This window comes from Lynx canadensis, chromosome D3 (assembly GCF_007474595.2).
Source record: "Lynx canadensis isolate LIC74 chromosome D3, mLynCan4.pri.v2, whole genome shotgun sequence".
NCBI classification, from domain to species: domain Eukaryota; kingdom Metazoa; phylum Chordata; class Mammalia; order Carnivora; family Felidae; genus Lynx; species Lynx canadensis.
In genome coordinates, this window is record NC_044314.2 from 86485296 (window position 1) to 86499220 (window position 13925).

General features: G+C 42.7%; 1 protein-coding gene across 1 annotated transcript in view; it reads left to right on the forward strand.

The window, feature by feature from the left end:
- The window catches only part of LOC115528716 (MLX interacting protein), a 61627-nt gene that overhangs the window by 15957 nt on the left and 31745 nt on the right, over positions 1-13925 (forward strand). The gene's annotated exons all lie outside the window — the stretch shown is intronic.

The following is a 13925-nucleotide window of genomic DNA, read 5'->3' on the forward strand; positions in this document are numbered from 1 at the left end:
TCGGCTTCTGGCACAAGGAAAGTATTTTTAGTGTTCTAGCTCTTACTGTGTACTTTCTGCCCTGTGCTGTGTTTAAAGTCACAGGACCATACAAATATAAATGAATATAAAATCTAAGACTGCCTGTTAAACCCCAGAGGTACACATGCACCTAGTAGACAGTTCACTTTGAGTTAGGAGGAGCTTGGGCAATTATTTTAAATGATCTCATGTGGGAGATAGAGGATCGATTCTCCATTTTGTGAAATTCTTGGACTAGAAGTTCTTCTTAGCTCTATAGCCTATCTCAGACTACACCCCTTAAATTCACCATACTTTGTTGGGGTGGGGCTGTTTCCATAGGGGGAGTCTGGAGCAGATGAAAGGGATAATTTAACTATAAGTTGATTTGGTTATAGTTGAAATAAAATTATAACTTTAAGTTAGACTGAGGAGGCCTATCTCTGTACTTTCGTTTAAAGTTTCTGACCTACGCATTTGACCTTACATTACACGCCTCCTACTTCCCTTCCCCAGTATTAGTGTGTATATGTGCATGTGTATGTGTGTATCTGAGGTGGTGAAGGAAAGAATAAACGCACCCCCTTTAGAACCTTCCCCCCAACGCACACATTCACACATGAAGGTACGGCTTGGGCAGCCGTCTTGCCCCCTTGAGCCTGTTCCTGCTCTCAGATTTCCGTCTATATTTGATCTCATCTATAAGGGTGTTGGCAAATAGCTTTATGGTTCTTAAATGCCAGTCACTTCTGCTTCTAAGCCAGATTGAAATAGAATTTGTATTTATTAGAGGTGTAGTGCTTCTGCTGAGATACATTCCCTGAAAAGTTGGGGAGTTATTCTTTTAGGCTTAACACCTCACTTTTTAAAATTTGACTGTATTTCCAGGCCTCCTTCCAGGAAGAAAAATCCCACACCCAGAGATAACCACTGTCAATTCCCTAGTGTTTATCCTTCCAGACCTTGTGGGTTTTTTGTTTGTTTTTCTTTCTTTCTTCTTTTTTTTTTTTTTTTTTTTTTTTTTTTTGTCATGATGAGTATATATGTTTTTTCATTTAATAGATTATGAACACCTTTTTAGGCCCCAGAATATTCATCTGCAATGTTTTTTAGTGGCTGAATGGTGTTTCATTGTGTGGATATACTATTGTTTATTTAATCCCTTTTTCTTGGTTATTGAGAATATTTCATGGTATTTTTTGTGTAACTTTAAGGTGTTTCTGTGCCCTTGTTCCTTTCATCTCTGTTACCATACTGCAGGGTGGCTGCTTTCTCTGAAAATGCTCCCTCTCCCTCTCCTTCCAGACAGAAATAACCATCAACCCTGAGAATCTCTCAGCAGGACTCTTGAAAAAAAGAGGCAATTGGGATTGCCACATTAGGCACCCCACCTCTTTGTCACACCCTGCCAACCCTTGATAAGGGGTGTGTGGAGGAAGGAGGTGAGCAGGTACGCAGCTGAAAAGCACCCTTTGTTCTGTGCCCTGGGCTGCTGATAGGAATGCCCCCTGCATTTTCACGTGTGTCCCTACAGCCTGCAGAAGGGCAGGGAACTCAGTGGATGGTGTTTGACACACCCATCGGCAACGTGCACGCCTGAACTGAGGCCCTAGCTTGCCTGTCTGTGCTGTGCCTGCTGGTTGACAGACCCCCGAGGCTACGCTTTGCAGTGATGTGAGCAGGTGAATGCGGTCCCTTAGCTTTTTGTCGATCCGGACGCAAGGAGAGCATTGAGTGTTATGAAAGGTTATAATTCCAACTGTGAGTCTGCACCACATGTGATGGGGAGCTGTGTGGATGCATTTCCTTTGAATTACAAAAGAAAATACTGGTGTGACTTGGTTCATGGAAGGAAGAGCTGATTCAACTCGCTGGAAAGCAATTGAAATACTTTCACATCAAGTCCAGAGATGATCTCTGCAGCTTTACATGTCAGTTTGATCGGTTGTGGGGTTTCTGTGGTTCCATCTAGCCCACCCCTGTGCTGCTGGCTGAATGTGTGGTGGAGGGGCTGGTCGAAGACATGAGGACCTCAGTTATGTTTGAAAAACTGAATCAGTCATAAGACTCCCTCCCTTCAGAGGAAAGGGGAAGCTGCCCCTTGTGGCATCCGCATCCACCCGCCACGTTCTGGCTTAGAGCTCTAGGGCCTGGCCCCCAGCCTCCTTAGCACTCCCTCAAGCTGGTCCTCTATTCATTGGACAAGTCCTGAGCTTTGGAGTTCTTAATTTTTTCCCTCATGAGAGACCTTGGCAGAAGGCCCAGTTATCAATTCAGCCTCTCTCTTGTCCTTGACGTTGTCCTTGTGCGGTACCTGAGAACCAGCAGGCAGGTGGTGCTGGGGAAACTCACCTGTGGCATGCGTGTCTTCCTGCAGTTGCTTCTTTTTTTTTTTTTTCTCTAAAGCATTTTATTAGAATCCTTTTGACAAGACCAAGTATTTGATTACAATAAAGAAGTCAAAGTGGTCTAAATGATATTTAAGTATCTCAAAATTTCTATGCAGTTTTTTTTTCTCCAGTAAGTTGAAAGCTGCTCACAGGTTAATGCAGGACAGCTAGATGAAGTTCCTAGGATTTGCTCAACACCAAATAGGACACATCCTCTCGTTAACAAAAGCCATAGGAGCCAGGGAGAAAGGACATGGCTCTTCACTCCTACAGTTGCTTCTTAGTGCAGCCTACCAGAGACCTCTTGATTACAGTTGAGCTGGCTTGGCCAGTATGTAGCCAGCTGCTTTTTGCCCCATAACTTTGTTTGCTTATCTCTTTTTTTGTGCTTATGGCTGGCTCCTTGGAGCTATGGGTGTGTTTGTACAATGCTTGAGATGATTGCTGCTGATTGGTAAAATATGGATGAAGTGAGCAGGGCTGGGTGTGGTGTGAAAAATACTATAATCTGCTGGTTCCACCCCAGCCCCCTCCAAGTTCTTTCCTGCAGAGAGAATTTCTTTCTGTTTCCTGCCCTAGAGGGTCCTGGGGTAGCAGCTTTCAGGCTCTTGTAAAGCGAGGGGCAGCCACTCGAGCCTGGTAGCTCTAACTGAGGTCTTGGGTATGCCGCCCTCCCAAATTGACTGGAACATTGACCCAACAGCACTATAGAAACACGATGTTTCAGCCCTTTGTTCTCTGTTGGCTGGGATCACTGGAAACATATCAGTAAGTGAGACTCAGCTATGTCCCAGGAGTTCCGGCTCCTGGGTAGGAGATCCACGGCAGCAAAACAGCCAGCTCCAGTGATGTGTCATCTCTGAATGGCAGCTGGCCTGCCCCTGTTGCATCACAAGGGTTGGCTGCTGTTGGTTTGTGTGTGTACTTTTTTCCCCTCTTTTTTTGTGTGATGTCTTAAAGTCATGGGGACTAGGGGGCAGAAATTAGGAGGGGAGGGCAGGTTTTTCAGCTGGCTCTTGTTGGCCTGTTGCAGTCTCCTGACAAAGCCATCATTGTTTTGAATAAAGCACCAGTTGATTCAGTTTGAGTCGCTTCAGTGCTCTGAGACTGGCCGCTTTTCTTCCACCTCAGCCACGTTCCTGGGGGGAGGCGGGAGGACTGCCTGGTGCAGAGGGGAGAACCTGCTTGCCTTTGCCCTCTTGGCTCAGCAGCATCGCAGGCGATTAGCTAACCATTCCAGAATAGACAGCTTCCTCCTGGTCAGCGGGCATCCCAGGCCACTCCTGGGCCCCAGCCGAGTCACAGCCATCATGGCCTCCTGGCATGGAGCCTCCAGGAATTAGGCTGCTTGCCTGTGGCCTCAGCCTTACTTGGCACTCTCCTGCCTTGTGCAGGACACCACCTTCTCTACCCATCTGCTGTCACTGCTACCCGGCTGACCTTCAGGCTGCCCTTTTGGCCTGGCATCTGTCCCTGTCATGCATTAACCTCAAGCTACCAAGTTAATCTGAAGAGTGAATAATTCCTCTGGCTGGAGTCCCAAACATAGTCCGTCCAGACTGGGAGCAGGAACTCCGTGTTTGGGTTCTTTCTGCTGCTGACTTAAGTGGCACTGGCTCGCTTCTACCCCTCGTTTAGTTTCACATTTGTGTGGTCAGATTAGTCATATCCAGCTGTCTTTGTGGAAATGCCAGCCTTAGGGGTGCGGACAGCAGGAACTCACGTGGTAGTGGAGGTAACTCACCTAAGCGCTGAGAAGATCAGACTCCATTTCCTCATCAAGTCAGGAACTTAGTTTCTCTGCATATGACCTGGTAGCTCTCCAAATGCAGTGTGGTTGCAGAGTGGCATTTGAAAAGCTTAGTACAGAAGGAGGGTATGACACAAATTTTTTTTAAAGACCTGGGCCCCAGACAGCCAAGTTAAAGTGCTTTTTCTCAAGACGGAGGTGCAAAGCCAGGAGATTACAGGTGATGGACAGAGCCAGATAGAAAATGGTCTTGTCCACAGGGTTAGTTCTTACTCAGAGTTGGTCTTGGGAACCACCTACATGGTGCATTCTGAGGAGCACAGAAGAATCCGTCAGCGGATCTAAATTACTTCTTTAGTTCAGTCCTCTGAACGGCATGAAACTTGGGTAGCTATTAAAATACGTTTCCAAAAATACCTTAGTTATTTGCCCTTCTCTTAACACATAGAGCTTCCTTTGATAATCAAGTAGTTTTCCAGATTGCCATTGTTTATTTTGTTAATCACCTCTAACAAAATTAGCCATTTTTAATAAAAAGTGGAAATCTCTCTCAAATACATAATAATCTTGACTGGCTTTCTTGAATGTACTGAGTATATAGCTTTCAATTATCTAGACACCTGTTTCCAAATATTATTTATTGTTTCATTATAGTCACTTCCTGATCTTCTTGTGCAGCAAAGGTATATTTGCTTCTCTACTCAACCATCTTTGGCTCTCTTGTGAGTCAGTTTTCAGATCTTTAATCATCGTCTCCTCCGGGCTCTCGGCTGCTACTTGCTCTGCACTGGATTTGCCGCTTACCCTCCCTGTTTGTCTGGTGCCTCCCGTTTTCTGCTGGTTTGCGTAACTTGTTAAATGGAGTGTAAAATAAGAGTAATTAACTTAGTGAGGGTCTAGAGACTCCGAGTCAAGTACGCAGACTTTTATTAACTGTCTTGAATTATTTTTACTTCTGTATAACAAGCCCTGGAGGGTTGTGAGATAATGCTGTGCATGTAAACTTTTTTTTACAGAATAACCTTAAGCCATTATTATCCATTTACATCATTGAAAGTTGTTGACAGATTAACTTGAGTGTATAATAGAAATCATCCGTGAAAAAGGGCAAAGATATTACACTCTTAATAAAATTACGATGTATTCTTATTTTTGAAATGTGTCCAAAAAAAAAAAAAAAAACCCTCACAAAACTCCTAAATCAACATGGTAAACTCTGAATATTATTTTCTATTAATTATGAGATGGAAATTCCCTTTTTCCCTTTTTCAAAATGGAAATAGTTTTGTGGAGGTTCCTCTCCAGCTCTCCTCCTCATTGTATAGAAATACATAGTCACTGGCAGGGTGTCTGGGTGGCTCAGTCGTTTGAGCATCCAACTCTTGATTTCGGCTCAGGTCATGATCCGAGGGTCGTGGGAATGAGCCCCAAGTCAGGCTCTGTGCTGAGCGTGGTGGTGCCTGCATGGGATATTCTCTCTCTCTCTCTCTCTCTCTCTCTCTCTCTCCTTCTCCCTCTCCCTCTCCCTCTCCCTCTCCCTCTCCCTCTCCCTCTCCCTCTCCCTTCCCCCCCTCCCTCCCTCTGCTCCTCCCCACCCCTCAAAACAATAAATAAATAAAAAATAAAAAGAAGGACACCTGGGTGGCTCAGTCGGTTAAGTGTCTGACTTTGGCTCAGGTCATGATCTTGTGGTTTGTGCGTTCAAGCCCCACGTCAGGCTCTGTGCTGACAGCTCAGAGCCTGGAGCCTGATGTGGATTCTATGTTTCCCTCTCTCTCTCTGACCTTCCCCCACTTGTTTTCTCTCTCTCTCTCTCTCTCTCTCTCTCTCTCTCCCAAAAATAAATAAACATTTAAAAAAAATTTTAAAAACGTGTAGTCATTGTCAAATGGAGAATTCAGACATTTTAGAAGATAGGAAGAAAAGAGCAGAATCCTCTGAAACACTCTTTGTGGAGTTATATACCCTGTTATTTTGTTATTGTGCCTTTTTATTTTTTTTTCTGTACCCTTGTAGGTAAAAATAGACCCGCGCTGTCATTTGCAGTCATCTTTTGAAGAGTGAAAGTTTTAAATTTTGATGAAGTCCAGTGTATCCATTTTTTTTTTTGTAGTTCATGCTTTTGGTGACCTATTTAAGAAATCTGTACCAAACCCAAGGTTTCCAAAGTTTTCCTATATTTTCTTCAAGAAGCTTTATAGTTTTAACTCTTACATATAGGACAGTGATCCATTTGGAGTTCATTTTTGTTTATGGTGTGAGGAAAGGATTGAGATCCAATTTAAGTAGTACTATGGTGAATGTTCTTGTTCATTAGCAGTTCTCATTCCACTTCTTTAATTCTTTTATTAGGATGAATTCTTAGAAGTAAAACTGTAAGTGGGGCGCCTGGGTGGCACAGTCGGTTAAGCGTCCGACTTCAGCCAGGTCACGATCTCACGGTCTGTGAGTTCGAGCCCTGCGTCGGGCTCTGGGCTGATGGCTTGGAGCCTGGAGCCTGTTTCCGATTCTGTGTCTCCCTCTCTCTCTGCCCATCCCCCGTTCATGCTCTGTCTCTGTCCCAAAAATAAATAAAAACGTTGAAAAAGAAAACAAAAATTAAAAAAAAAAAAGAAATAAAACTGTAAGATAAACTATATACTGAAATCTTTGATATATTATTACCAGACTTGATTTCAAAAGTTATACCAACTAGAAAAGACAACCCCCAGAATGGGAGAGAATATTTGCAAACCCTGTATCTAATAATGGATGTGTTATCTAGAATATATCAAAAAAACTACAGCTCAGAAATAGAAAGACAAACAACCTAATTAAACAGTGGGCAAAGGACTGGAATAGATATTTCTTCAAAGATACAGGGATGACCAATAAACACATGAGAACACACGAGGTTCCATACCATTAATCATTAGGGAAATGAAAATTGAAACAACCACAGAGATACTGCCTCACACCCACTAGGATGTGACCAGCGTTGGCAAGGATGTGGAGTGATTGGAACCCTCTGTACATTTCTGGTGGGAATGTAAGATGGTGCAGCCACTGTGGAAATCACTCTAGTAGTCCTCAAAAACTTAAACATACATGTACCATTTGCCCCAGGAGTTGGCATTCCTAGGTGTCTATGTAAAAGAAATGAAAACATGTGTCTGTACAAAACTTGTACACGAATGTTCATAGCAGCATTATTCAGAATAGCCCAAAGGTGCAAACAACCCAAATGCCCATCCGTGAATAAATAAATAAATAAACAAAATGTGATGCATCCATATGATGGAATATTGTTCAGCCATAAAAAGGAAGAAAATATTTGCTGTCACATGGATGAACCTTGAAAACATTATGCTAAGTTGAAACCGGTCACAAAAAAAACACATATCATGTGATCCCATTTATATGAAATGTCACATTTAGAGACAGAAAGTGGGTTAATAGTTGTTCAGGATTGGGAGGTGATGACTGAGGGGATGGCATGTCTTTTTGAGGTAATGGGAACGTTGTAAAATTGATTGTGGTGATAGTTGCACAATTCTCTGTGATTAGACTAAAAACCATTGAATTGTACACTTTAAATGGGTGAATTGTGTGGTATGTGAATTACATTCCAATAAAGCTGTTAGCGAAAAAGAAAGAAAAAGTTGCATCAGTCAGTATTCCCACCAGCAGTATATAAGAGACCCCACTCCCTACATCCTTTCCAAGTCTGGGTGTCCTTACTGTAATTTGAAAGTTTAATTTGACTCTACTGGGGTTTAATATGTAAACAATAAAATTCACCCTTTTACGTGTACACTTCAACAGTTTTGACAAATGTATACACGTATATAACCACTGTAGTCAAGATACAGAACATTTCCATCAGCCCAGAAGGTTGCTTTGTACCTTTTCCAGGCATTCTTCCCATCCCCCATCTGCTCTCTCACTGTGGATTAGCTTGGTCTTTCCTTGTGTTTTGTATAAATGGAATCATACAGTATGTACTGTTTTTGCTTGATTTCTTGTGCTCAGAATGTTTTTAAGATTCATCTGTGTTGCTGTATGTATCAATAGTTAATATTCTGTTGCTTGGATATACCACAGTTTGTTTTATCCATTCCCCTGTCGATAGACAGCTGGCTTGTCTTCGTTTTGTTGTTTTCATCTTCATTGTGGACAAAGCTGCTCTGAATGTTCATGTACAAGTCTTGATTGGACATGTGTTTTCATTTCTCTTGGGTAAATGCTGGGTCATACGTAAGGATATGTTTAACATCATAAGAAGCTGCCAAACTATTTTCCAGAATGACTGTGCTTAAAAAAAAAAATCATGTACCATTATTACTATGCTTTTAAAAATCTTCGTTAATCTGATAGGCAAAAAATGGTATCTCAGGTGTTTTAATTTTCATTTCTGTGCTCTCTAGTGAATGTATTGTTCCCTGAATTTGACTATTCATTTGGTATTTGAGAATTTCCTTTAACAGAGAAAATATGAAATAATGGTGCAGCCATCACCTTTATAGCCACCACCTGCAGTTGATATTTGTTAACTTGCTTTACGTACCTGTCTGTCTTTTGTATGGTTCAGAAAAAAAGTTGGAGACATCATGACATTTTATTCCTAAAAATATATTTCCCTTCATAACCATTATGTCATTTTCATGCCAAAGAGAATAATCCTTTCACCTTTTCCCCTTGCCATTGACTTTTTGAAGTGACAGAGCCAGTTGTCTTGAAGAACGTCCCACATTCTGTATTTGTTTTCTTGTGGTGGTGGCTAACATGTTTCTCTGTCCCCTGTATTTCCTGTAAACCATGCTGGGCCTAGAAGGCATTGATAACATTTAGGGTCAGCATTTTTGGTGGGTGTGCTTCACGGATAGTCACATCAGAGGTACATAATGTCAGCTTGTCCCACTATTAATGATGCCAAATTTGATCATTTGGTTTAGATAACTGCCAGATCTTTTCATTGTAAAGATAATTGTCTTTAATTAGATAGTTAATTAGGTAGTTTGAGGAACTTAACCGATTTTTCACAATCTCTCCCTCCATTTGGCACTTACCTTCTAACTTTGTTTATTAATTTTTTGATTTAGAAGAGAGTTTTTACTTTTTAAAGCCAACCACTAATAGTAGAAGACATATCCTTCACAAACTTCCTTGTTCTCAACCCTGCTCTCCCCTTCCTCTTCCTCTCTCTTTCTCTCTTGTCTTTCTCCTGCTCTACTTCAGAAATGAGGATGACAAACCAGCTCTTCCTCCCATTCTTTCATCTTTTTTGGGTGACAGATTCAGGAGATTGACCCTTAACATGGGTACAAACTAACTGACTTCTCTGTAGCTCTCTTATCTTTATCCAAGGACTTGACTGCTGTGCCTGACCCCATCCCACTGGCAAGGGGGAGATTGGATCCTGAGATTTCCAGATAATCAGTGTTCTTACCTTCACTTCTTTGCTCATCAAAGCTAAGTATGGAGGACAGAGGGGACCAGAGCCAAACCGCTAATACTTTGAGAAAGACCTCTTTATTCCTTCTGCTAAAAAACCTTTTTCTCTACATCCTCTTTCCCTAGTTAATTCCTGCCCATCCTTGGGGCCTCAGCTCCGGCATCCTATTTGAGGAAGATGCCCTGGATCCACTGATGACATTGAACGCCCCTTTCGCGTGTTTCCATACCCTGCACATGTGCCTTAAAAGCTCCCTTTCTCAGTTTGTGATGTCCTGACATCTTTATCACCCAGTTCTCAGTGCAGAGCCTGTCACATCACAGGCTCTTGGTACATGTTGCTGGGATATTTCTTTTCCTGGCCTGCAGATGATTTCTGCCCTATGGTCCTTGTCGTGAAAGCAAGCTGGAATTGCAGGCTCTTTTTTTTTTTTTTTTTTTTTTTTAATCAAAAGACATGTTTTATCTGTATCTTATAAATAATTGAAGAATTAAAACTCTTTGGCCATCCCCTCTTTAACTGTGCCAACTGCCTTAAGTCTGGCTTCTCCGCATTCTAGAGTAAGTATTTCTCCCTTAGTACCTTTCTTACTCTTTATTCTCGTAGGCCTATAGTATTGTGCACTTTGAGCTGAAACGGGCTTAGCACTCAGCTATACCACCAGATATACAAACCCACAGACTGCCCACTTTCTCCTGGAGCATTGCGGTGTTTAGAACATCAGTCTACTCTCTAGCCTAAGTGGTGCCTTATAAGGGACAGTGCTGTGAAGTGTGCCCCAGAGCTGATGTGAAGGAGGGGAATCAGCCCCCAGACAGCACTTCCTTGCTGAGGGAGCTTCTGGGTGTGTGTGTGCAAGTGATGGGAGGCTGTGAAGCCCCCCAGCGTCAGTTCCGGTTGAAGGGCTATTGGACTTTGCTGCTATGTAGATACTCTATGGTGGAGAGTGAACCAGCGCTAATAAAAGAGAAGCACAGTTGTATCTGTGCCACCTGTACTGGTGGGAATTGATTGCATTTTCATTGAAGAACCGCGTATCTAATCTCTAAATGGCGGTTCTCTCCCGCTCTCAAGGACCTTTGCTCATCACCCACCCTACCAGTCAGGCTCTCTCTTTGTCTCCTGACTCCAGTTGCTGGGAGGCTTGGCTGCTGTGGCCTGGAGGCCTGTCGTTGTGCTTTTTCATAGCCCAAAGAGTCAGAACGGTTCTGAACGTCACGGGGAACGTCAGAAGAAGGCATAAATCCATTTTATTGAGAACCTCCTATGTTCCAGACACTGTTAATCCATCTAAGTACCTCGCTTCATTTAATTCTTACCATAGCTCTGTGAAATAGGTTGTTCCTTCCCCCCAAAGAAAGAGACGTTCAGAAAGGCCAGATGTCTACCCAAAGCTGCAGAGCTGGCAGGCAGGAGGGGGACACAGTCTCTCTCCCCACTCCTGTGGCCAGTGGCGGATAACAGGTGATAATGACAGTGCTTCTCATTAGAAGGGCTGCTCTCGTTCTTGGGAGCGAGCCCATAGTGGGAGCCACACTGTGTTTCCGCCTGGCCTGAGATTCTGTTGGTAGATGAATTTTTGTGACTTGAATTTATCACTGTGGCACCGTGGACGGGATCAGATTTCCTCAGTAAAATCTGGGATTTGGACTTAGGAAGGATAGATGTTACTCATCTTCTTTATACCAGGAAAGCGGATTGTGCTTCTGCAATAATAGAAAGACTCTGAAACTTGACAGGTAAAAAATCAGCATAAATGGTTGGCTTCAAGTTTCATTCATAGGAACTTCCCTCCCTACTCTTTTCCTTCCCTTCCTCCCAAACACACACTGGTTCTCAGAGACCTGCGGGATGAGAAAACACAAAATCTCCTTGCCGTTTGGTTCAGTCTTTTGTACCACAAGTTCCTCCCGCCCGGCTGAGTTGTTGGCTTTATTTGGGAATGTGGAGGGGAAAAAAAAATCAGTGTACCAAGGGTTTCGGTTTTGAGAAAGTAAATATCCATCACTTACTTTTTCTTTTGACTTTTTCCTGCTCTGTAGTTTGTTAAATGATTTGTGCCTTAGATATGCTCATTTTATTTTTGTCCATTTTCCCAGGAGGCCCTGAAGCAGAGGTAAATGAGAGATAAGTTACCCTGACCTTGATTTTTATAGCACCGTGGTAACTAAGGTGTGTTTATCCTCCCATGGAGCTATAAAAACACACTCTTCTTTTCAGGCGTTTGCAACGGCCGTGGAGATGGGAAATGCCTGTGCAGTAGGGTTCATACCGTATAAAGGTCTGAGGTTAAAACTGGGATATGATCATGAACTGAAACTTCATCTTCTGCCACTGTCTTTAAGTTTGATTTCATGAATAACAAATTGTTGCTTTCAACAGAAAGGCCAGAGTGAAAATGAGCATATCACGAAGAAAAAAATGTGGGTATTTTGAATGCTGATAAAGATGAAATACGTCCACACGTCTCAGGAGCCTGTTGGCAGAAGGGCTGTCTGTGCGTCCCGTAGTCAGGGCGGCTTGGAGATTTGCAGTGTTTCTGAAATAGACACCAGTCTGAGATTATCTCGCTTGCCTTCGTTTTCATGAGTGAGCCCTGGCTCTCCTGCCATCGCAGACTTCTTACTTGGGTGGCTGACAAGTTGATGAAAACGCATGCATGGGAGGAGGATAAGAAGAGGGAAAGATTTAGGGTGACAGCTGATTCTCAGTAGCAGATGGCGGGGAGATTGTCTTTAGCAGGGATAGGTAAAACACATTTCATTTTGGAATTTCTATTATGTGAGGAGGGCTGTGCAAAGTTTTTTTGTTTGTGGTTTTTATTTTTATTTTTTAAATTAAGTTTTATTTTAATAGTTAACAGAGTGTTGTATATAGTCTCAGGTATACAATATAGTGATTCAAGAATTCCATAGATCACCCAGTGCTCCCCAGATAAGTGCATCCCATAATCCCTGTCACCTAGTTTTCCCATCCCCCTCCTTCCCTTCTGGTAACTTTATCAGTGTGTTCTCTGTAATTAGGAGTTTCTTTCTTGGTGTCTTTTCCTCTCTCTCTCTCTCTCTCTCTCTCTCTCTCTCTCTCTCTCTCTCTCCTTTCCCTTTGCTTGTTTGTTTTGTTTCTTAAATTCCACATATGAGTGAAATCATATAGTATTTGTCTCTCTGACCAACTTATTTTACTTACCATTATACCCTCCAGTCCATCCATGTTGCTGCCAATGGCAAGATTTCATTCTTTCTTATGGCTGAATAATAGTCCATTGTATACATATCTCACATCTTGTTTAAATTTTTATTTATTTATTTTTGAGAGAGAAAGAGAGAGGGCAGGAGCATGAGTGGGGAGGGGCAGAGGGAAAGGGAGAGGGAATCCCAAGCAGGCTCACACCCAGCACAGAGCCCGATGAGGGGCTCGATCCCCACGATGGTGAGGTCATGACCTGAGCTGAGATCAAGAGTCAGATGCTTAACCAACTGAGCCACGCAGGCGCCCCTATATTCCACATCTTTATCCATTCATGTGTCAGTGGACACATGGGCTGCTTCTATACCTTGGCTGTTGTAAACAGTGCTGCTATAAACCTAGGGGTACATGTATCCTTTTGAATTAGTGTTCTTGTGTTCTTTGGATAAATGGTAGTGCAATTGCTAGATCGTAAGGTACTTCTGGTTTTTTAACTTTTTGAGGCACCTCCGTACTGTTTTCCACAGTGGCTGCACCAGTTTGCATTCCCACCAGCAGTGCACTAGGGTTCCTTTTTCTCCACACCCTTGTCAACACCTGTTGCTTCTTGTGTTGTTTGTGCTTTTTAAAACAACTTTTTTCTTTTTTTTTTTTTTTTTTTTTTTTTTGATTTTAGAGAGTTGGGAAGTTGGGGCACAGGGGCAGAGAGAGAGAATCTTAAGCAGGCTCCATGCTCAGGGTGGAGCCAGATGCGGGGTTTGATCCCACAACCCAGGGATCATGACCTGAGCTGAGATCAAGAGTTGGCCACTCAACTGACTGAGCCACCCAGGCGCCCCATTGGTGCTTTTAATTTTTTTGTTTTGTTTTTGTGTTTTTCTAAATTTTTGTTCAGTTTGTGTTTTTGTTTTTGTTTGTTTGTTTGTTTGTTTGTTTGTAGATCTATTTAAAGGGCATCTGGGTGGCTCAGTCAGTTAAGCGTCTGACTTCAGCTCAGGTCATGATCTCATAGGTCGTGATTTCGAGCCCCGTGTCAGGCTCTGTGCTGACAGCTCAGAGCCTGGATCCTGCTTTGGATTCTGTCTCCCTCTCTCTCTCTGCCCCTCCCTCACTCATGATCGGTCTCTCTCTCCTTCAAAAATAAATAAACATTAACAAAAATTTT